Here is a 24,513-nt window from a genome sequence, read left to right as displayed (position 1 = left end):
CCCTTTAAACAGCGAAGCAGGATCCCATCCTCATCGCCATGGGCTCTGGTGAGCAGGAATCATGACACGAAGCTGAGTACAGGAAAACTCATTCTTTTATTCTTGCTGGAACCGTACTGGGGCTTGGGCTGTAACCAGCCACAATATATAGCCTAGCCCCTAGGTGGCAGCCAATAGGTTTGAACCTACACTTGCCTCCTGGGGCTGTCCAATTGCAGGACCAGAGACAGCCTGTCTGGGTTGCTGGAGAGCCGTTAGCTCCTTCAGCAACTCACATGATGTAACACCACAAGCCCAATACATAACATAGTCTATCAAATATCTTATAGAAGAATTTGATACCAGGCTTTAAAGACCTGATTGATTGGTGTAGATCTCTGTCCAAAGGTTGGAATTTCAGAGATCCAAGAAAGACAAAATAGATCCACAGATAATTTTCTGGATTATGCTTCTTTACTAATTTGACAGTGAAGGCTCTCCTCTTGCTCCTTAAAAATCAAACATCCCTGTGTCCCACCGATATTATCAGGAATCAAATATCAGAAAAGACTTTTCTACTATGTACCCAAAGTTTTTGAAAGTCCTCTGTTTATATCATAATTTCCTCTCCACCATTTTGTTTGCTATTTTGGATACAGTGTTGAAGTTCTGTTTGTTCTGTACCAGCCTACTACCGGCCCTGCAGAAAAGGCAGGGACAACCCCTTTACAAAAAGGCAAGAGGCTGGAACTAAGCCTGCCAAATTTATTGACACAAAACAGAGCAAACAGAGCAAAACCGAAACACAAACCATGAAACTGGAGCTATTCAAATGGTTGCCTTCAGCAAACCAGCCCTCCCACACACTCTGCTGAACCCTTCAGCAGAGACTGTTTGCTAGACCCTTTTAAACAGTTCAAGGCATGGCTTCTCTCTGCCTCCTTCCGAGGTGCCCCATTGCCTTCCTCTGTTTATTCCTGATTGACTGCCTCCTGCGTCGGGCATCCTTGAACAGGGCCAGCTGTGGGTCATCTTCATCCACGCTGTCAGGCTCACACAGCTGGGTCTGCGTAGTGACCAGATGAGAGGGGCCTGGCTGAGGGCTCTGCGAAGCCTCAGGGCTGTCCTCTGCAGGCTCTCCAACACTCCCCTCCTCCTCCTCTGAATCGTCCGACCCAACTGCCGAACCCACAGGCTGACCCTGAAACACAACATTGTTTACCTTTCAGTGCTGTTATACGTATTTCTATTTTTCTTTTTCAATTAATTTGACAAAATAAAAATTAATACAGAATTTGTATTACAGTCTGATGATTTCTGGCACACCATATCCATGCAACTCTGGAATCTGAGACTGGAGTCTCCATCTAATCCCTGCAAGCCTAAATCAGCCAATAGTAGACTGCACAGATTGCAAGTCAATGTTTTCTCCCTCTATTGTCAGTCACAAACTTTACTGTATTTGTTGACTTCCCAGACATCTTTGAGTTGACCCCCAAATAACAGAACAGTCCCTCTTTTCCCCTTCCTAGCAAGAAAAGCAAGTAGTTTCCAGCACCACCAATGCTCATCCAGCACACCTTTTTTCACATTCTTTTGAATGCATTTGCCATTTTCCCCATGGAGGAAGTTTGATCATTGCAACAATTAGCAAAGCCACAGAGACACTTGAAATGCTCTCTTTTCACCATTGCAACAGATCAACTTTGCTGATAGGGTGGGTTATTGAACTCTAGAGAGTAGTTACATGTCAGAGAAATGCCAGAAAGGCTCTTTCTTCCCTACATGCAACCAGATCAGCTTTTGTTTCCCATAGCAGTAAGACAAAAAGAAAAAAAATCATGCTAGCAAAACAGTATTTCTGGGCTTCTTGTTGATGGTCCAAATCATGGCATTGGGGACTGTAATTAGAGCGTACCAACCCACAGACATCAGATGAACCCTTGATTGTGCATGTGTCTGTTCAGTTGCTATGAAAAGGACAAAAGAAGTAAAATGACTCCTTTGGGAACAATTTACATACATTCCACAAGACACACATTTTCTTTTTCTTTTTTTTTAAAAAGATCCTAAAAAGACAACAATCTCTGTGTAGTTGCACACTCAGTAACTTGATTTTCTCTGTGCTCATCTGCTTTCTTTTCTACATATACCTGCTCCACTGTGATCCCTTGACATTGAGTAGATGAGAACAGAGTACATTCATCAACTTGAAGTTTTTGTCATTAGTGTCATTGTCCCTGGGTGACTCCTTAATTAGTAAGAGATATGCTAATTGATCAGTTTATAGTGTCCTCTGTAATACAACTTAACGGATGAACAGTTGGAGATGGAAGCTTGAATCCCTACTGAGAAGTTTGGTATTACTATGTATGTCAGCAAAAAATTGCTAGACAGTAAGTATAAGACTTAAAATTACAGTTTCAATTAATTTTTTTCCAGTGGTCTTATAGTCACCTTTCATTTAGCTTTACACTTATATTCCTACCTGCTTTACTTATAATTTATTAATTAAATCTGAATCCTGTCATTCCTCTGGGAGTACAAGGTAGTATTCATAATATAATATTCCTTGCCTAATTCGTCTCACTACAGGTAATCCTTTACTTACAGCAGTTCATTTAGTAAGCGTTCAAAGTTACAATAGCACTGAAAAATATGAGGTAAGACATTTTTTCAGACCTACAACAGTTGCAGCATCCCCATTATCACATGATAAAAATTCAGACACTTGGCAACTGACGGTTGTAGTGTACCAGGGTCATGTGGTCACCTTTTGTGACCTCCTGACAAACAAAGGCAATGGAGAAGCCAGATTCACTTAACCATATTATTAATTTAACAACTGTAGTGGTATGCTTAACAACTGTGGCAAGAAAGGTTGTAAAATGGAGCAAAACTCATTTAACAACTGTCTCATTTAGCAACAGGAATTTGGGGCTCAGTTGTGGTTGTAAGTCAAGGACTACCTGTATTATAGTCCTGGGGTGGGCTCTGGAGAGGATTGTGTTCCAAAATCATCCAATGAATTTTGATGGCTGAAAGTAGACTTCAATATGCATTTCTAATATCCTAATATCGTAACCTGTAATGTTATATGTATCATTTGAAGTTATATTTCAAAATCCTGGTGACAAGTTTTAAAATAGCCACCAGAGTTTTGCAGTATAACTTCAAATGATACCTATAATATAGCAAGGCCAAGTTTATGTAACTTCAAAATTTATATATCATTTGCTTGAATGTAATGTACAATTTAAAAATAAGTAGTTTTGCATACTCTTGAGTGGTACATCCCATGTTTAATTTATACATGATTGACTGCAGTGACTTCCTGGTTGAAGAAAAGCTATTTTATCAAACCTGGCAGGTACAACACATTTCATTGCCTGAGGCAAAGATGGTGTTCTTCCTCCATTCCTTATACAAAAGCTTTTGAGTTTTATTTCTACTCTGCATGAAGGGTGAGTTCTGCACCATTTCTGAAGGTAGCTGATTTCGCTAAGCACACAGAACCCTACCATTTGACTGAAGATATTCATGCATCTATATCTAGTATGTAATGCATTAATGCTAAAGTTTTACAAGATAATTTTTTGGGTGGTGGTGTAATAGACAGAACAAGGTAACACTACCAATATGTCATTACAATATATCCCAATATAAAAGATCAAGTCTGCAACAGGAGAGAAATTGAAGCTAAAAACTTCAGCCTGCTGGTTCAATAGCTAAGAATGTTTGAGCAAACTATTTCTGCATCCACAGAAAGTATTTGCAGTTGTAATCAGGTCTTGTGAGATTTATTGGAACTAATTAGTAGACTAGAATGAGGAATATTCTGAAGGATCATGCCCAAAGAATTATCCTTTGATGTACCCTGGTTCTCTACAGAAGTATTACTCTGCAAACTGCATCAGTGTACAAGAGATACTTCTGAAGTGAATTACTCATGTGTGAGAGAATTATGGATGAGATCTGGCCACTGTGTCAGTTGCATATTTTAGAAACTAACCATATCAAGAAGAAAGCAGCCATATTTGCTAGAAATGCCAAGGGGACATTTGGGAAATACTGATAATCAAGTGGACTCTGGGCAGAGAAGGAAAACTTGATGCTGCATTCCAAAACATCTGTTTTTATATGCTACTAGATTATAGAATAATTGAACTCTATATGCAAACAAACATACATACGTCACATGCAAAGTACACATCTCACACAACCATATCATATAAGCTTTTTTGTTGTTTTGCTCTTTACAGTTTCCAAGTTACATGTTCAATAAATCTGTGCTTTTATAGTCATTAATAATTCTATTTTGGAACTATAAAACATTTGCTTGATGTAAATGCCTGATATTCCCAGAAGCTTGATGCAACTAAAATGGGCTAACTTTATCTTAAAAATAACATTAATTTAAATAATAAAATAGGATTGGTAATGTTGGGCAGCCTTTTATTTAAAATAGTGGAAAGTATAAATGTGATCAGAAAGAAACTGGTATAATTCATGTCATCCTGCTGAGAAAATGACAATTCAAGTAAGCTGCATGTAGCACACAACAACTAAAATCTAATGCATGGGTTCTTAAATGATTTCTGAGAATAATACATTATCCTTTTAAAAGGTTATATTCTGAACCATAATATACTGTTTGGTGGATTAAAACAGCAAGCATTCCATTTTTAATATCTTTTCAAATAGCTGGAAATGACTTTTGAAGTATGCTTAATATTCACTTCTGACATGAGTGAAAGAGACTCTTCACGGTGGTATTATAGTTTGACAGGAGTATAGTAAAAAGCAAAAAATAAGAACAACCCAAAGCACAAGTAACTATGTCCTTCACTAAAGTGTTTCTTTTCAGCCATTTAGAGAAAGCTCTTCACAAGCACAAATCATTATGTCAGGCTGATGATTGGAATTAACAGTATCTCATTGATTTTACTGTCACTTGGCATAGAGTTGACTTTAATCATTGCAAATATGATGAATGATATAGAAATAAAGCCAGTTCTCAAAATTATAATCTCCTTCTAAGATCTCTTCCTGTTGAAAAGAAAGGAGTAGGCAAATTATTATATAGAATACAAAGAGTCAAATGACTTTTGAAGTAAAGTCACCTAACAAAGAAAGACTATGTACCTCTTATCCATTGCTTTTATATAATTGGAGCAGAAAGGTCTGCAATATTGAAAAATTGCTTTGATCTATATTTGCATATTAAAATTACTACATGTTGTTAACTGAGTACCACAATCCTTGTTGAAGGAGAAGGCTGACAGGTTATGAACTCAGTGACAGCTAAGGATCAAAGAGTGTTCTCAGGCTGTAGACCCATTTTTAAAGATATGGCAACTTCACCCAAAACAGACTTCACCTCAGTCGGCAAGTTAGTTTTCTCCTTGTCAAAAGCTCTTTTGTCACATCTGGATTTCTGTTGAGCTTCTTCCCCCTCATCTAACCCATTATTAATATTAAAAGGTTGAAGGGCACTGATTGCTTTTTTGGAGCTAGAGAGCAAGGAGCACTAGCAATGAATAGTTAATATATTTATTTTTCTGGGAGTTGGATGCTTCTACTAAATTTCTGAAGCTTTCCTTTACCACATTCTCTGACACTCATATGTCTTCACATTAACCATCCTAAGCAAGTTAAACAAGAGAACAAGTTCTTCTCTGACTTGTAGAATTCATTTGATTCTAATGATTTATCACTCCATTCACAGAAATAGTTGAGGCACATGGATTCTGCAGCTTTCAGCTAAATGCTGAAGCTCTCAAGGTTTTTAATACAATATATGGAGGCACCCCAAATTTAAATCCACAGCAAGGTTTTACTGAATTTAAGTATGTTGTTGCTCCCATGCACAGTCCTACCCGAATCGTACTCAACTAGCCTGGCCAAACACTAGTTAGAAGAACAGAGGCCACCAGGTCAGGACCCAGAATGACTCCATAAGCTGGCACACTTCAAATATCCTTTTTTAATTTCCCCAAATCCTTGCTTTATTGATCTGCAAATTTGGCAGCTGCTGATGGGCTTAAAGTTTTCCCCTTGTCCAACCTCTCTTCTCCAACTTCTGCCTCTTAACAGTTTGGTACCTTATTATCAATTTTCTGAAGGCATGCATTTGATTCCTACTTTTATCCTCTCTTCCTATTGCTTTTATAGGTTATGGCTGCAATTTGTCAATTTCAACCTAGTCTTACATTCACACAAAAGCTCCTACACTCAATTGACAATTTTCTTCATCACTGTTTTTCTTCATTGCAGTTATTTACTAGGATAACTACTTACTGTCAGAATAGGGGCTGGAAATTGTTGACTTCTTGGCTTCCTTGCTATAGTAGCAGTTGATGCCTGTCAAGGAGAAAATGTCCATCCAAATAGAGAAAAGAGCATCTAGGAAGTTGAAGTAAGAAGTTGAAGAAGTTGTTTTGCAAAGAAAAACATCATGCAGTTACAAGGAAAATAAAGGGAAGGAGGAAGGGATAAAGGAAATATCACAAATTGATCTATTTTGACTTTACCTTATAAAGATTCAGTCTGCTCTGCAGAAATGCCTGTTCATAAAATTCAGCAATTGTAAATTTTGGGCTTCCTTTTGCATTGAATATGAGAACTACCAGATATGGGCTGCAAAAATCCAGTTGACTTCTACATTTATTTTTTATTTTGAATGATGCCCACTATAGTCAAAGAAATTGATCCTATTATAGTACCACACAATATAATATCCACAATATAGTAAATAAAAATGACAGTGCAAGTAACATAATATAAGATTCATAACACAGAGATAAAACAAAATGAAGATAATGGATGTTTTTGCTTTGACACAGTCAGCTTTAAGCAGTATGTTAAAATATAAAAAATTGCAGAACCCATAAAATTGTTGGTGATGGTCTGTGGAATAACTATGTTTTTAGAAAGTTGTGGAAAGCCAATAAAGAAACTGATCAAATTAGAGGCTGTTTCATGGTGCAGGCAGAGCCACATGATAGCAGCAATTTACGGCTTGCTCAAGCTATAATAAGGGACCTGAATTTCTATCACTAAGTGACGTCATACAGTGAGATGTCACCTGATCCATAGTAATTCTGACAGTCACCATTGCCATTGTTATCCAAATCTAGTTGGTTGTTATGTGAGAACTCATCCTGATCCAAGCCACTCCTGACTTCATCCCTGCCAGCTTCAAGGCTCAGTAAGGTAAGGGACTTTTGCCACTCATCTACACCCCACTCATCTCTGCCCTTTCAGCTTTCCTGCACTCTGCCACATCTGTTGGCTTTGCTACCCTATGCTTCACTCATCACACCAGCCCTAAGGTCCCCAGCTGATCTTCAATGTCTGCCTTCTGCTTCTGCTGAGGTGTATGTGGCCTATGCTTAAAGGCACCTGAGGCCTTCAAAAATCTTGCAAGCAGTCCGTGCCCACTGTTTTCCAAATCACATGAGCTGTTGTTGCAATGATTAGGAAGGCCTTAGAAAACATTGTGAGAATGGTCTCTGTGATCTGGAGAAAGGTGCAAGCGGCCTCAGGAAGAAAGCCTGACAGTGGCTGCTGTCATGGTTCCAACAGATGAAACTCTTCAAAAGAAATTCAAGGCATTGTTTACCTTAAAGAATCTTTTATTTGAGAAACAAAGTATTGACACTACATAGTTGAAACCAAAAACTAATTTTCCCTCCCCTGGGTACAAAGTAAAGCACAATTCCCTCCTCCAGTAAACAATCATAAATCACATTTCCCAATTAGCTTGAAGTGGGGCTTTCTCCCAAGCTCTCCAGTCCAGCAAAACTCTTGGCCCAATGACCTTGGGTTCCCATGGCTGAGTGATTATTATTATGACTACTGGACTCTCATCCAGATTCCCCTCCCAGCATCAACTAACTCTAAAAACAATATAGGAAAATGGCTGCCTTTCCATCTGTTGTCAAAGCAAGAACATCCAATGTTAGCAGCATTGACAGCTGCCTTGAAAGGGCTATGCCAGGGTCAGCAGTGAGAGGAAGATGGCAAAAGTCATCTGTCAGTGACAGGACTGGCAGGGTTGGCAAGGGGTTGGGGCAAGCAGAGCACACTTCAGGGAAGCTGGCAGAAAGATAAGAGCATAAGGCATCAAGGCCTGCAGGGGCAACAGAGTTACAGGTAAGTAGAATGCAGGACAGCAAGGCTGGCAGGGTGGCAGAACCAGCAGAACACAGGGCAGTGGGGGCAACTGGGATGTTGTACTGTGGTGCAGGAGTGGCTGGCCACATCCTGAGGCTCAAGATGGCACTCTTTGGTGGCAACCATGCCAGTTCCAGGGCTGAAGTAGAGGCCCATGGTTGGTGGTGACTGGCCTCAGGTGTCAATTTCAGCCCTATTGTCTCTGTTGACTTTGTGGAAACCTGTGCCTGTTGACATCCTGCTCTTGGGGTTCAAATTGGAGTACAAACTATGTTCATATACTGTACCTTTGGAATGTCGTCTCCAGACAATGACTCTGCCCACTTCTTTGGATTTCTGTGCTACGATCTCTCTTCAGACAAGCTGTTCAAGGCCGTTGTGATTTATTTGGGATGGGAAAGTGACTACATGTTCCATTTGGGCTGCCTGACTTTTCCATGCCAGTAAAACTATTAGATCTTATTCTGTGCAGCTTTGGATGTGTGTATTAGCTGGAATCAGGATAGGCAGGGGAACAGATTTGGGAGAGAGATGATGTCACTGAAACAAATGTACTAAAAAGCTATAAGGATAATTCAAGGCAAGGTTGTCATAATGAAATTAGTAGTCTAAGTGGTTTCAGTTTGACAATGAAATAATGACACAATGACTATCGTATCATTTTTCAAATGCCACACTTAGGGGTTTATGTCTCAACATTTGAAACAATTAGGTCAGGCATTTGTCTCATGATGTTACCAAGACCTATCATAATTCAACACCCCCTCCCTGCTCATGTAGAGTCTTAATAATCCTGTCTAGTTCTACATATTTCATTATTATTTTAAATGAACTTTCCTCAAACATCTATAGCAAGTATAATTAGAAATGTTTAGAGAGAGGAATGAGTAGATTTCAGACTCATGTTCTTCCCATTTTGTACTAGAATCTGAAGATCCACCATGTAATGCCTGAAGCAGAAAATCTCTACATATTATTTCCACACAAAGGAAGATTAATCCAATATTTTCAACAGTATAATGAAGTAGCAGGGTATAAAAAGAATCTTTTTTCCTGCTATTTTAATCCCTTGAGAGTCAAAACTGTCCCAAATTTACTGAAATCCCCTAAAATTCTATAATAAATCTAAATATATCTACTTGACAATCTATTTTAGGACAGTTAGAATGGGATAAACTGATCTGAGCATCTCATATAAGGAAAAAGAGTAATGGACAAAAGTTGATTGATTTAGTGTTCCATTTCCTAAAGCTATTGGCAAAAAGTAAAATGAAGAATGAAGAAATGTCTACAGAAAAGGACAACATAATTGAATATAGACTAAAATGTACTAAGACATATGCAGGGAAGATTGATGGTAAAAGTAAATAAAGGAGGAAGGAAGCAATGGGGCCTGGTGAGCATGATCAAGGTGAATTACATCCAAAACAGGCCAGTGAATCAAACCTCATAAAAAAATACCCCACTCATTTTGGGCTTCCTCAGCTAAACATTATGAGTAAGTGAGAGAGCTCAAGAGTGAATTAGAAACAGGTTGTTATATTGGGATGACAACCATGGAATTATTTAGATAGTTAGAACAGTTTCAAATTAAAATATGGCATATGTTTGCATAGAAAAAGAAAATAGAAGTGAAGAAAACCGTACACCCTGATTTCCTCTAAAGTGTTTTTCTAGAACAGGGGTGGGCAACTAGTCTCCCTTTACAATCTATGGATTTCACTACCAGAATGGCTAGATCAGGAATTCTGGAAATCTACAGGTCATAAATGGGCCATAGTTTCCTACTCCTTCTAGAAGCTCACCAACACTATGAAAGTTGTTATGGTTTATGAGGCACTGAAACCTTTCTTCAGAATTCATCTCAGAATGAGTAGTCATGGCATGCCAGATTTGATAGAAGCTTGGGCATTGTGTTGATGCACTAATTTCTTTAGCTCTTCATTGCTTTATACAAAGTAAGTAAATGTAGAAAAGGAATACAAAATTGCATATGTCTTCTGTGTATATGCCTCTGATTATTGCATTAACCTTATTTTTAACTTTAGTGTTTTTAAAACATTTATGCTCTACCTTAAATTTAGGAGTTCAGTGTGATTTAGAAAAGGCAATAATTTAGTCCTTAAATATAACTTTCCAACTGAAAATCTAGTATGAAAGGAAAATGCATATTATCTTGATGAAGATTCAAAGATGAAATGAGTTATACTTATAACAGATTAATCTTTATGCTTTCAAACAACAACAACAACAACAACAACAATAACAACAACAACCTCCAGTGAGGGACTACCTTGACATGGTTGTGGGGCTTGTGTACTCTGAGGAAGATGAGAGCTATGCCAGAGGTTCAACCATACTGGACAGGTCTCATCAGAGGAGTCAGACAAAGAGTGTCTTTCCCATAAAAAAAATATGGTGAGTCGTAAATTTCAGAAAGCCATATTGGCTTGGATGTCACCTGGTCCATGCTAGATTTTGGAGTTCCTGGATATCTGGTGAAAAATGGGTTACAGGACTCAGGACTGTTGGCTGAGCAAACAGGGCCAATAGTGGCAGAACTACTGGAAGAAACGGTATTTACCCATTGCAAATACACAGTGATTGAAAACAAAGAAATAATGATCTGTTATTACAGATCAGTCCAACAAGAAGAGGATATCTAAAACAAATGAACCAGTTCTGGAAAGAACAACATCCAGAATCAGAAATAACAGAACAGAAACTAGCAGATCAATGCCGATTTATAATACAAAATAAAGTATTCACAGAAACAGAATTGGATGAACTGCAAAGGGTTATCCAGGGCAAAAAATTCAAAGCCTTGCCAGAAGTAATTCAGAATGTAGAGGCAAACCAGGGGGCTTTAGCAGGAAACCAGCAGAGATATACAACTTTTCTCATCTGGAAACCAGGCACCTCTTCCTCAGGAAGAACAAAACCCTCTAACTAAAGAAATAAAAGAATTGAAACAAAGAATAACTGAGCATCTAGAACAGCACAAAAACAACAGAATAAGGCTGCCTGCATTGAAGCTTGTTCCAAAGAAACAGCTAGCACAAGCTGTAAAAGATGCAAATACTGCAATATCAAGTATAAGCACCAATTCGCTGCAAGAAACAAACCAACTAATGTACAGCACAGCTGCAGTTATAACTGAATACCTGGGATACAAAATCAGCAAAGAAGAAAAACAAACAGTGCACCACAAAAATGGAAGGTTAGACTAGAAAATAAGATCAGCAAGTTAAGATCAGATGCAAGCAAGCTAGAACAGATGAAAGAAAAGAAGCTGAAGAACAAGAAGATCAAAGAATACGTAATAAAGAAATATCACTTAGAAACAAGGAAGATCAAGGAAGCACTGGAAATAATAAAGCAGCAAATAACAGCTACTGTACAGCTAGGAAAATCAGTAGATATGAAGCTCAAATTGCAAATTATAGGCAGAACCTCCAATTTCAATCCAATCAGAAATGTTTCTACCAATCCATCAATGGAGAAACTGCAATGAATCAGTCAGTACCTGACAAGGAAGAAACAGTGCAGTTCTGGAAGCAGATATTGGATAACCCAAAGAAATACAACAAGGATGTATTTTGGTTAAAAGAGGTGGATGCAAATAAAACAGAAGTTGAAATGAAAGAACTAGTAATAACAACAAAAATGGTAGGAAAAAGAGCAAGGAATATCAAAAATTGGTCAGCACCAAGTGAAGATGAACTGCATGGGTTTTGGTTGAAACATCTAACTGTTATATACCCACTCATTGCCAAGCAGTTCAACAATATACTACAAGGAGGAGAAATTGAAAAGTGGCTAACAAAACTGCAAAAACCTACCTAATAATGAAAAATCCAGCAAAAGGGGCAACACCAGGCAATTGCAGGCCAATTACCTGCTTACCAACAACTTTCAAATTGCTAACTGGTGTGGTAGCTGATGCAGTACAACAACATCTTGTTGAAAACAATCTCTTTCCATCTAAGCAGAAAGGAAACTGCCCCAATAGCAGAGGAACAAAAGATCAACTCCTCATAGACAAAATGATCTTGGAAAACTGCAAGAAAAGAAAGACCAACCTGAATATGGATGGATTGACTACAAAAAGACATTTGACTCTCTGTCACATGACTGGATAATCAAGTGCCGAGATATAACAGGAGTCAGTAGAAACATCAGAAAATCTGTGCAAAGATCGATGGCACAATGGAAGACACAATTGCAGGTCAATGGTGAGAGACTAGGAGAGGTTAATATCAAGAGAGGAATATTTCAAGGAAATTCATTATCACCACTACTATTTGTTATTGCACTGTTTCTTCTGTCAACAATAACTCAGGACATGGCTATCAAACAACAAAAACATCTGCCAGACTATCCCACCTCCTTTACATGGATGATCTGAAGCTGTATGAAAAAACATAATCTGAAATAGAATCGCTACTCAACACTGTCTGTATATATAGTCAAGATATTGCAATGAGTCTGGCTTGTACAAATGTGCCACATTTACTATCAAACAAGGAAAAATAATGAAAACTGAAGGAATCAAGATGCCCCACGAAAATAACATTAAGAGTCTGGATGAGGAAGATTACTACAAATACTTGGGTATCCTTCAAGCTGATAACATTAAGCACACTGAAGTCAAGAAAAAGATTAGAGGTGAATACATCAAGAGAGTGAAGAAGATCTTAAAGTTCAAACTCAATGGAGGAAATACCATGAAGGTAATCAACACCAGTCATTAGATACACAGCTGGAATTGTGGACTGGAGTCAAGCAGAACTAAAAGCAATGGATAGGAAGACCAGAAAAATAATGACAGTGAATCATGCCCTTCATCCATGCAGTGACATTGACAGACTCTATCTACCAAGGCAAATAGGTGGATGTGGAATGCTACAAGTACATCAGATGGTTGAAGAAGAAAAAAATGGCTTTGGAAGAATATCTGAAGGACAACGATGAAGATGCACTGAAGTTAGTATATCAGGAAGGCTTACTGACTACTGGAGAGATCAAACTGGCCTACAAGAAAAAACAAATGAAGAACAGAATAGAGGCATGGGAAGACAAACCACTACATGGCCAGTACATTAAAAAAAACCCTGGGAAATCAGATAAAAATAGAAATGGCAATGGCTAAGAGCAGGAAAATTGAAGAAAGAGACCAAGGGACTAATTCTGGCTGCACAAGATCAAGCCTTAAGGACAAATGCATACAAAGTCAAAATTGAGAAGACAGCAACAGACAGTAAGTGCCGCCTATGTAAAGAAGCTGAAGAAACAGTGGATTAACTGATAAGCTGCTGCAAGAAGATTGCACAGACTGACTACAAGCAGCAGCATGACAAAGTAGCAACAATTGTGCATTGGAAGATCTGCAAGAAATATCATTTGCTTGTAAGCAAGAACTGGTGGGATCATAAAATAGAGAAAGTCATAGAAAATGATTAAGTTAAACTGCTTTGGGACTTCAGAATTCAAACAGACAAGCACCTGCAACATAACACCCCAGACTTAACAATTGTCAATAAGAAAGACAAAAAAGCCTGGATAGTGGATGTAGCAGTGCCTGGAGACAGCAGAATAGACAAGAAAGAACTGGAGAAGATAACAAAATACAAAGACCTACAAATAGAAATAGAAAGACTGTGGCAAAGGCAAGCAAGGGTAGTACCAATAGTAATAGGTGCCTTGGGTGCAATCCCAAAACTACTGAAGCACCACTTGAACACCATTGGCGTTGACAAATTCACCATTAATCAATTGCAAAAGGCAGCCTTACTAGAAAGTGCTTTCATCCTGCGACGATATCTGTAATACCATCAAACATCCACATCTGCCTATCCCAGGTCCTTGGGAAGAACTCGATAGGTAGACAAAAATGTCAAATCCAGTCTGAGCATCTGGCTGACTGTGTGATGATGATGATGATGATGATGATGATGATGATGATGATGATGATGATGATTAATAACAACAGCAACAACAACAAAAACAACAACAACAACAACATGGTTTTGGTTGAAAAATCTCACTACTCCTTGCCAAGCAATTTACTGTGGCATATTGCAAAGAGGTGCAATTGAAGATTGGTCAACATCTGTCAAAAACCACCTGATAATGAAAGAACAAAAAGCAGCAGCACCAGATAACTACAGCTTACGTACCAACTACTTTCAAATTGCTAACTGTTGCAATAGCATCAATTTGAAAAGAAGCTCTTTCTATCTAAGCAGAAAAGAAACTGGCCAAACAGCAGAAGATCAAAAGATCAGCTCCTAACTGACAAGATGATTTTGGAAATCTTTAGGAAAAGCAAGACTCATTTGAATGTAGTTTGGATTGATTATAACAAGGGTGTCAAACTGCCAGCCCATGCTGAATCATGCTGAAACCGTGCCCACCCCATTGCCGAAAATGGGGAAAAAAAGTCATGAAACATTATGACACAACATGTGATGTTGCCATTTTGACACCCCTGGATTACAAGAAGCCATTCAATTTCCTGCCTCATGATTGGATAATCAAGTGCCTAGAAATAACAGGAGCCTGTAGAGATCAATTGCAAAATAGAAGACCCAGTTATTGTTCAGTGGTGATAGACTGGGAGAAATTAATATGAAAAGAAGAATGTTTCAAGTAGACTCACTATCACCATTATTTTTTGTCATTCCACTCCTCTGTCAACAATGCTGAACAAGTGATGCATACATTTCTGCAAGAAATACCATTTCCCTGGAGGGGTCACAAAATTGACAAAGTAAGGGAAAATGGAGAAACTAAACTGTTCTGGGGCTTTAGTATTCAAACAGACTAGCACCTGTCACATAACACCCCAGATTTAAGAATTGTAGACAAGAAAGGCAAAAATGTTTGGTTACTGGCTGTAGCAGTATCTAGAGATAGCAGAATAAACTAGAAAGAGTTGGGGAAAAATCACAAAATACAGAGACCTGTAAACAGAAGTAGAACATCTGAGGCAAAAGAAAGCAATGATAGTACCAAAAGCGATGGGTACCTTGGGTGCAATCTCAAAATATCTGGAGCACCAGTTAAGTACTTTTAGACTGAACTAAATTGCCATCAGTCAATTGCAAAAGGCAGCTTTACTTGGAACAGTTCACATCCTATGATGATACTTTTAACACTATCAAACAACATCTGCATATCCCAAATCTTTGGAAAGAATTCAATAGGTGGATAAAAATGGCAAATCTAGGCTAAATGTCCAGCTAACTGGGTGACCAACCATAATAATATTCCTTTTACTGAATGATTTGAAGAATATAAAGACATTTTAGGTAACATATTTTTTAAATTAAGATTTAACTGAAAATTATGTATGTGTGGGTTTGAGTCTCTATATTGTTTTTACATGCTTTCTGAGTGCAGACTTGTTTTCATTTTGCCTTCAAGATTCATTCATTTCTTGCTTACTTCAACTTCTATAAACCCCGAGAACTTCAATGCACTTATAATTTACCACAGATGAAAGCTCTTGAGGAATATTTCCTCTTGTAATTGCAAAATGTTTAGTTCAGCATTTTCTAATTCAATGGTAAGAAAAAGACAAGTGTAATAAATTCTGAGATTTTGAATATTTTCTCTTCCCCTTGCAACAGCTGTGCTGAGGGCACTGAAATATTTTGTCAAAAGATCATAAATTGCTGACAGATATTTATGGATTATTTTTCTATTACACAGATCAAATGAAATTCCTATCCCTGTGCTTTGCATAGATTCACTAGATATTGTGCATGGCAATCAATTTAATTCTAATGTTCAGTAATATTATTTCCCTGTTTTATTGGGAGTAACTGTCCATTCATTAATATACTCTATAGGAGTTCGATAATACATCTAAAATAGGGTTTTTTTTAAACCTCTTTGGATTGACTTTGCTGAAGGGCTGAACATATAGGGTTCCCCCTCCCCAGTTTTCTAATTTATAGTCTTTATACTCATTTCTGCTTGGCAATTCTGTCCACCACAAAATCCAGTTCTGAATTTTGAATCTCAACCACAGCCTTATTTACTCACATAAAACTAAAGATTCTGATATTATGGCCTCTACTTAATAGGACTCAAACATTAAAGAAAAGTATTTCCTTGTATAGTTATGTCACCTGGGGCTTTGCTTTTTATAAATCACTTTGTGTTTGCGGGAATTTTAGAACTATAAAAACATATCAGCAAGGCCTAGATTGCATGTAAAAGTTCATGGTTTGAGATTAATAGATTTCCACAGTGCCTTCAGCAGGTACAAACTATTCTATTCTCCCATAATTTGAAGATTAACTTTTGATTATTTGGCCACTGTGTAAGAGGTCACAATATTTTTATGGAAAGGTTCCTATGGTCATCTTGTTCTCAAGTAAAAACAAGGTAACAATTTGTGTAACAGCATCAAACACTCCAATACTACATTGTATTAAGAAGCTGAACATTCTTCTAACCACTCATGGCATTTTTAGGCATGTTTCCTAAGTAGATGAGTTTCTACTTGCACAGATCAGAATGCAATACCACACAGGGATTCATTAAAGGGATCAACTTGTGTGGCTGCTGCAGCAGCTGATTTTCAGAAACAGAGGCAGCTGCATTAATGAGCTAACAACAGCTCTGCCTTTGTGTCCTATGTTCATCAAAACCCCATTTTAGAACCAAATGGGAAATGCTGAATAGCTGTTACTGTTTTAAACCAATGTTTCAGTGAAGGCCCTCACCAACAATTTGGTTTTCTAGTTAGCCTTTAGTGGGCAGACATGTCATACAGGAAATCAGGGCGAACTGTTAAAATCCTAGTAGCAGGTGATTAGAAGCAAAAATGGCTTAGCATCATGCCATGTGTTATTTCAGCTATTAGAGCATCCTTGTTCATAAACAGTGATAGGTCATAAAACATGGTTTTTAAACCACATTGACTACGTTTAGATATCACGTTAAGCATTTTTTTTCTTTACCCTTTTTCTTTTATACTATAATTTGAAATGGCCCTTAACTTCACTGTGGAATAACCCATGGGAGACTAGAAGATTGAATTAGATGAGATAGGATAAACATAGTTTAAAAATGATTGATCACCAGCTGACATACCTAATAATACATTCTATAAATGAAAGCTGGCTAGGTGACTTTGGATCAATCACACTCACAACCCACCCTGCCCCACCACATCCCACAGTTGTTGTGGAGAAATGGAAAGTATGAATATTAAGTAGGTTTACTATCTTGGCAGAGATAGATAGATACTGTATTTTCCGGCGTATAAGACGACTGGGCGTATAAGATGACCCCCTACATTTCCTGTTAAATTATAGGGTTTGGGCTATACTTGCCGTATAAGACTACCCCTCTTCTAACGCACACCAAATAAAAATTAAAAAACATCAGATTTTATTTTAATATGGTAATTTTAATTCAAATGCTTATGACATGCAGGTACTTAGTAGGAAAACTGTCACTTATAAACATAAGGCTGTTTGTCATCAAACATGTAAACATAACACAGTGCAAGTGGATTAAACTTTTCCTAATTCACTCTAAAGCTTTCCCTGCGCAGAGCCTTAAGTAACACCAGCTGCCTGCCTGCAGGTTCGCATCCCATCAGGCTCAAGGTTGACTCAGCCTTCCATCCTTCCGAGGTAGGTAAAATGAGGACCCAGATTGTTGGGGGCAATAAGCTGACTTTGTAATAATGCTGCTGGGGGGGAGAGAAAGCCCTAATAAGCAGGCATATACATAGAATGAAGGCTACTGCTAAGCACATTGATTTGTGCTTTAAATTGTAAGCCACCCTGAGTCTTCAGAGAAGGGCGGGATATAAATGGGATTAAAAAAAAGACCAAATGGGAGATCCGCTCCAGGTTTTCCAGCCAGCCCGCCCAGTTCCTGAGTAAAATGTGTCCTTAGAGCTAAGCAGCTGCTCTGACTGCTGCATTCCCCACCTGCCTTTCAAGTTGGGATAGACTACAGCTGCTCTTCAACTTTAGAAGGAAAGACGCCCAGACCCCAGTCTATAAAAAAATCACAGACTGCAGCTTCTTCTCCAATTGGTCCCGCTTTCCCTACGCAGACAAAATGGGAGATCCGCTCCAGGTTTTCCAGCCAGCCTGTCCCTAAAGTTTCAGCACCTGGCGTATAAGACGACCCCTGACTTTTGAGAAGATTTTCATGGGTTAAAAAGTCATCTTATACGCCGGAAAATAAGATAGATAGATAGATAGATAGATAGATAGATAGATAGATAGATAGATAGATGATAGATAGATAGATAGATAGATAGATAGATAGATAGATAGATAGATAGATAGATAGATGGATGCATGGATGCATGGATGAATACATGCATGGATGAATACATGCATGGATGCATGGATGGATAGATAGACAGACAGATAATAGATAAATAATTATATATAGAAATATAAAGACAGGAATAAGTAACAATAAAAAGAACAAAAGATCTTGGGCCTGAAAGGGGCAGCCCTTTGTGCCTCTACATGTACTTCAGGACAAGGCTGAGAGACTGGAGTTTTTCTCCTTCTCCCTTCTGAAGACAGGAATCTGAGCAGTGGTGGGATTCAAATATGTGAACAACTGGTTCTCTGTGTGGATACCGCTTCCGAAAGTCCATTCTGGGCCTGGGCAACAAAAAATTAGCTACCAGTTCTCCCAAACTGGTGTGAACTGGCTGAATCCCACCAATGAATCTGAGGCAGAGAAATATTAGAAAGGGATTTAAACTCGCAAATCATCACAACAACTAAATTCATAAGTATGATAGGAGTAGACTGTCATTTGCACCATTTGCCAAGCTTTCATGTATCAACATACTGCTGATAGTACACCATTCTCTCCCATTGCCTTGCTTATTACTCCAGCTGTACTGTGCAGTTTCTATGATGTTTCAGCACCTTCATTTGCTCTAAAGGGTACAGGTAGCTGAACTTATCCACTCTATCGGCTTACTGGCTAACAGTGCAAAACTTCTGGTTCTATTGTAAACCACTCTTGGGAGAGATTATTTTAGGTTATAAGGCATCATTCATGCTGTATAAGACAATTTCATAATGAATTGGATTATATTGATTTTAATATTCTAAGTCAGGGTTTCTCTGACTTTCTTCAGGGACTTAAAGTGCATACATTTTAAAGTTGCTGAGGTTTAGAAACAGTGTTCTAAGTGGAACAATTTTATTAATTTTACCATCTTTTTACTATTAATTTTACAAATTTACAAAGAGCCTTGGTGGAGCAGTGGGCTAATGCCTCCTTAAGTAACACCAGCTGCCTGCAATTAGTGCAGGTTCGCATCTCACCAGGCTCAAGGTTGACTCAGCCTTCCATCCTTCCAAGGTAGGTAAAATGAGGACCCAGATTGTTGGGGGCAATAAGCTGACTTTGTAAAAATGCCACTTGGGGCCCCCCGAAAGCCCTAATAAGCAGGTATATACATAGAATGAAGGCTATTGCTAAGCACATTGTACTTTAGATTGTAAGCCACCCTGAGTCTTCGGAGAAGGGCGGGATATAAATGGGATTAAAAAAAATCATTTCATCTTATTCTTATTGTTTAGTACAACTGATCTTCAGGTGTAACAATAAATTTGATTTGATATTCTAAGCAAGTATATTCTGCATTCTAATATTTTCTTCTATTTAATTACTAGTACCTACATTCGTGGAAACATCTATTTTTGTTCTTGCTGTTGCTAACTAGAAATCCTAGATATTATTGTGTTTTTTGTGTGGTGGGGAATGATCCTGACATTTCAATTTTTTTGTAAAAAAAGTAACGTTTAAGATGTTTGCATTCCCAAACAAATATTTTAAAAGTTTGCTATATAACTTTGGTTTCCTCTGATACATGCTGACTGAGAATATATCAGAAATAAATCAAAACTTTCCACTGACTACAAAGTTTAAGTTGGCATAGAGTAAAATTTGATACTACTTTTCTTACAATCATTATTGCCTCTGCAAGTAGCTGTACACCAATTCAAACTTCATCTCCCAGTTTACTACTTGGTGAATTATATTGATCACTTTTCTAAACTATCGAACAGGGGAGAAGTTCCAGAATAATATTATAAGGTTTAATTTCTTTTAGATGAGAGTGTATGTGGCATGGGAGATATCTCATCTGTTAAATCTTCTTAGTTGCACATACAAACAGAAAGAAAAATGCACAAACCTACTCTTACATATATACAGGCAGACAAGTGGAAACATCTAAATTTTTTCTGGCTAGGAGTTATTGCAATAGTAAAAATATAAAACCCAAGGTGAATTTCCTATTCCAAATGGCACCAATTCCAATTCAGTATAAAAGTTTGCAGGATTGACAGCCAAAAATTAACAGATATATATGGAGTGAAAAAAACCAAGACTAAGATTCAAAATTTTGCAAGAGTCAAAAGATATAGGTATACTTGTATTAAGTGATTTTAAATTATATTATTGTATATACCAGTTATATAAACTATGTGCAATTGATAACAAAGTGGATAAAATCTCCAAACAGCAGAATAATAGAAAGAACCGGCTTAGCCAGGGGATTTCATAGGTATCTATGGTATATATTATTATGATTGGTTGCATGGACAGTCAGATGTGTAGACTCAATTTGGGATGCTAATCTACCTATGGAGTCCTTCCCATTGACCTGGAGTTAGCAGATGAACAAGATTACTGAAGCAAAAGCTGACAGCTGAAAGCCCAAAACTGGAGAGACCAAAACTGGAGAGCATTCAACAATGGCAAAACAGACTATATACATCCATTTGGCAGTAGACGTCTACCAAATTTAAGCAGGAATGTATCTCTTATATACTTCATAGCACACAGCAAGGTTAGCATAGACATTTGGAATATACTTTCTTGAAAAAATGTTTATGAGATCAAAATAATAATTACTTAAACAGATATTAGCTAGTTTCTACCACATCTAATTTTTTCCCCCAAGCAGCATCATATAAATACCATCCCAGCACCCCAGCATCCCAATATCTAACACAAACAGATAATTAGTGGCAGTTTCTTAATGATAAAATCACACAGGTGTAAATCATTTTTCCCATTTGAACCCACCATTTCTGCACAGATGCTTATGATCACTAAAGTATTGATGATTTACTCTTTCACAACAGAAAGCAAGAAGCTTTGCAGAGAGAGAGAGAGCTGCCTAGAATATCTAATACCTTTTACTGATTCAATTCACTTAACTCACTCTATCTTATGAATTCTAACTATCCTTATAATTCATCTTGAAGAAGATAAAAAGAATTTAGACTCTCTTGTGCTTTCCTTTAATTACTGAACCTTCTAAACTCAGGGTAAGACATTACTCCAAGGGGATGCCTCCTAAGATAACAACCTCAAACAGATTTGTGTGAGATACAGATACCTGGAAGAGTACAGTTCAAATCAAGTTGCAACCACATCGGGCTGTATATAGTTTTAATGCTCCAGAGTCAGGAACTGTTTCCATTCCATGCTCCCCTTTTTCATATCCCTGAAAAGAGCTATAACAAAATTCAGTCATTTTTAACCAAGAGGCACCTTTAGGACAACTTCCATTATACATGTTATTCCCGAGGAGAACTGTTAGGGCATTTATGCTGTGCAAATGAAAGGAGATGCCTGTAAAAGCTATATCAGTCTTGTAAAAGTTTTGTCTTCTATAATGTTTGAAAAGAGGTGTTTTTGAGTGTTTCTATGTACTTTATTCAAGTGCTTTCCACAGCTCTGCTCCCCATTTAAATGGGATGGGCATTTAAAACCTTCAAAACCTTATTTCTTTCCTAACAGATTTTCTGAAATACCTTATTGTTAGCTGCCTTTAATAGTAGTTGGCTTTTAACTTATGGCTTCTGTTTCATTGTATTTATTATTACCTTCTATTTTTGACTATGCTATTGAAAAACCCTTTAGGTTTTAAATGAAATGAAACATCAGATGCAGCTGCTTAAACAACAAATGATAGGGAACATAATTTTCATAAAAATAAGTGTCTCGCAGATAATACCAATAGCACTTAGACTTATATACCACTTCATAGTGCCTTATAGCTCTCTTTAAGTCACGGATAGGCAACCTTGGCTCTTTTATAACTCATGGACTTCAACTCCCAGAATTCCTGAGTCAGCATAGCTGACTCAGGAATTCTGGGAGTTGAATTCCATAAGTCATAAAAGAGCCGAGGTTGCCTACCCCTGCTCTAAGTGGTTTAGAGAGTCAGCACATTGCTCCCAACAATCTGGGCCCTCATTTTACTAACCTTGGAAGGAGGGAAGGTTGAGTCAACCTTGAGCCATTCAGAATCGAATTCCTGGAGTGAGCCCGCAGTACTGCATTCTAACCACTGTGCCACACCATGTGGTATTTAATGTATTAAACTCACCACTAATTTTTTAGTACATATAGTGTTTAACTTATAACCATTAGTCCTATGATTGTTCAAATTACAATTGTGCTGAATGAACAGCCTTATGACTTATACTTGAAGTTATAATTGCTGCAGCAACCTTGCAGTCATGGGGTCACAATTTGGGTGCTTGGAAATCTGTCTGCCCTTAGGACTGAACACAGGGATGTCACAAGGGCCTCCACCCATCTATCTTCCCCCATCCCACCCTGCTGAGTCCCTTGGCTGGACTTTCCACTTGGCTGGATCCCCACAGGCCTTGGGCCTGCTTTCTTTTTTACCTGTTGGGTCACAGACTCTTGGGTCTCCTCCCCACCCAATCATGCTTTGCTCTACTTATCTTTTATAAAGGCCATCTTTCAAAAGAGAATCAGCAAATGTGCTATGTGGCCTTCTTATATGGAAGCCCTCTCATGCCATCACACAACCAGGCACCATTTTGGAAGCAGCCACAATTCTAGCAATCTGAGAGATGTGCAAGAGAATGCCTTGGGAGAGGTCCAGCACAGGCCATATGTGAGGAAGTGCTACAGACATGAGCCTGGCCTCGGCCTGAGGCTGCCAGGGCCTTTTGCACTCCCTCAGGCTTTGCTTAACGACCTACACAATCATCTAATGACTGCAATTGGAAGAGTCAGGATTGTGATGTTGAGGTGATCACATGGGCACATCACTTTATAACTGCCACAATTTACAACCATGATTACAGGCTCAGTTGTGGCTGTAAGTCAAGGACTACCTGTATCATACTAGAATTGTATGTCTTACTAAGACTGAGATGGAACTCAGTAATCATTTTAGGTGTTTAGACTTAGATGCTGATGAAAAGTTCCCTCTTAATGGTTAGGTAATATTATCTTTAAAATCCTAAATTTATTTTGAAAAGACAAGCTTGTAACCTATTTAACATTGTCTTATGATGCAATATATGGGGGAATTATGTTTTGCTTCATGTTCTTTCGTGTGATATACATTTTTGTAGTAGACATACATTATAGCAAAAGATAAACCCTGAAAGACTTCTACAAAAACTTTACAATAATTCTGTAATAATTGTTGATATAGACAGGCAGAAAGACATTGGGTATTTGGATCTGGTCTTATATAGGCTGCAGAACAACATGTATTTAGAAAACAAATAATGATTAACCATTAGGTGAATTGCCCATGTTCCCATCGAAATGTAAAACAGAACTACACAGTTTACCATTATTGTCAGAATTGTAAAAAAGAAATTCTATTCAGAAGATGAAACCTTATGTCTTTTTTTGATGTACATTGTTGGCTGATGACTTGATAACTTTGGGTTTGTTGAGGACATTGTAAGATCTATTTTCAAAGAACCATTCATTAGTTGTTCAACTTGCCTTGACATTAATGGCAGTCATACCGCTCCATCATGACATGTCAAGCTCTTCTTCACTTCATTATATTCTTGATGAAAATCATACAGCATCTACTAAAGTATTCACTGAGATGCCATTGTTTTAAGAGCTCTCTCAGATTTAAAAGATAAAGAACTCAGATTTGTACACAAATTCAACTATACCACCAATTATTCCAACCAAACACCATTCCAAATCTTTGTACCTCAATTTGATGCAGAGCAAACTTCAATAATGAATTTTTCAAAAGCTTCTTTTCTTAAGATTTGGCAACAGTAGCTTACTTCATTCTCTAAGGCTTGGAAAGCTGGAAAGGGTATTTTTCTGCCAGTTTCATGAGCTGGCAGAAACTGCTGTATGTGAGGATATTACACTATACATCTGTTCAAATCTGGCATAACAGAAATAGTAACACTTCTCAGGATGTAATGTTAGGACCTATCCCTTTAAAGCCCTGCCAAATATTGGGATGGATGTTTAGTAGTGGAAAGCAGAATATCCAAAGGGAAGCATGTATGCTTTCTGTTTATT

Source organism: Vipera ursinii (assembly GCF_947247035.1).
Source record: "Vipera ursinii genome assembly, chromosome: 2".
NCBI lineage: Eukaryota > Metazoa > Chordata > Lepidosauria > Squamata > Viperidae > Vipera > Vipera ursinii.
This window is presented reverse-complemented; position numbering follows the sequence as displayed.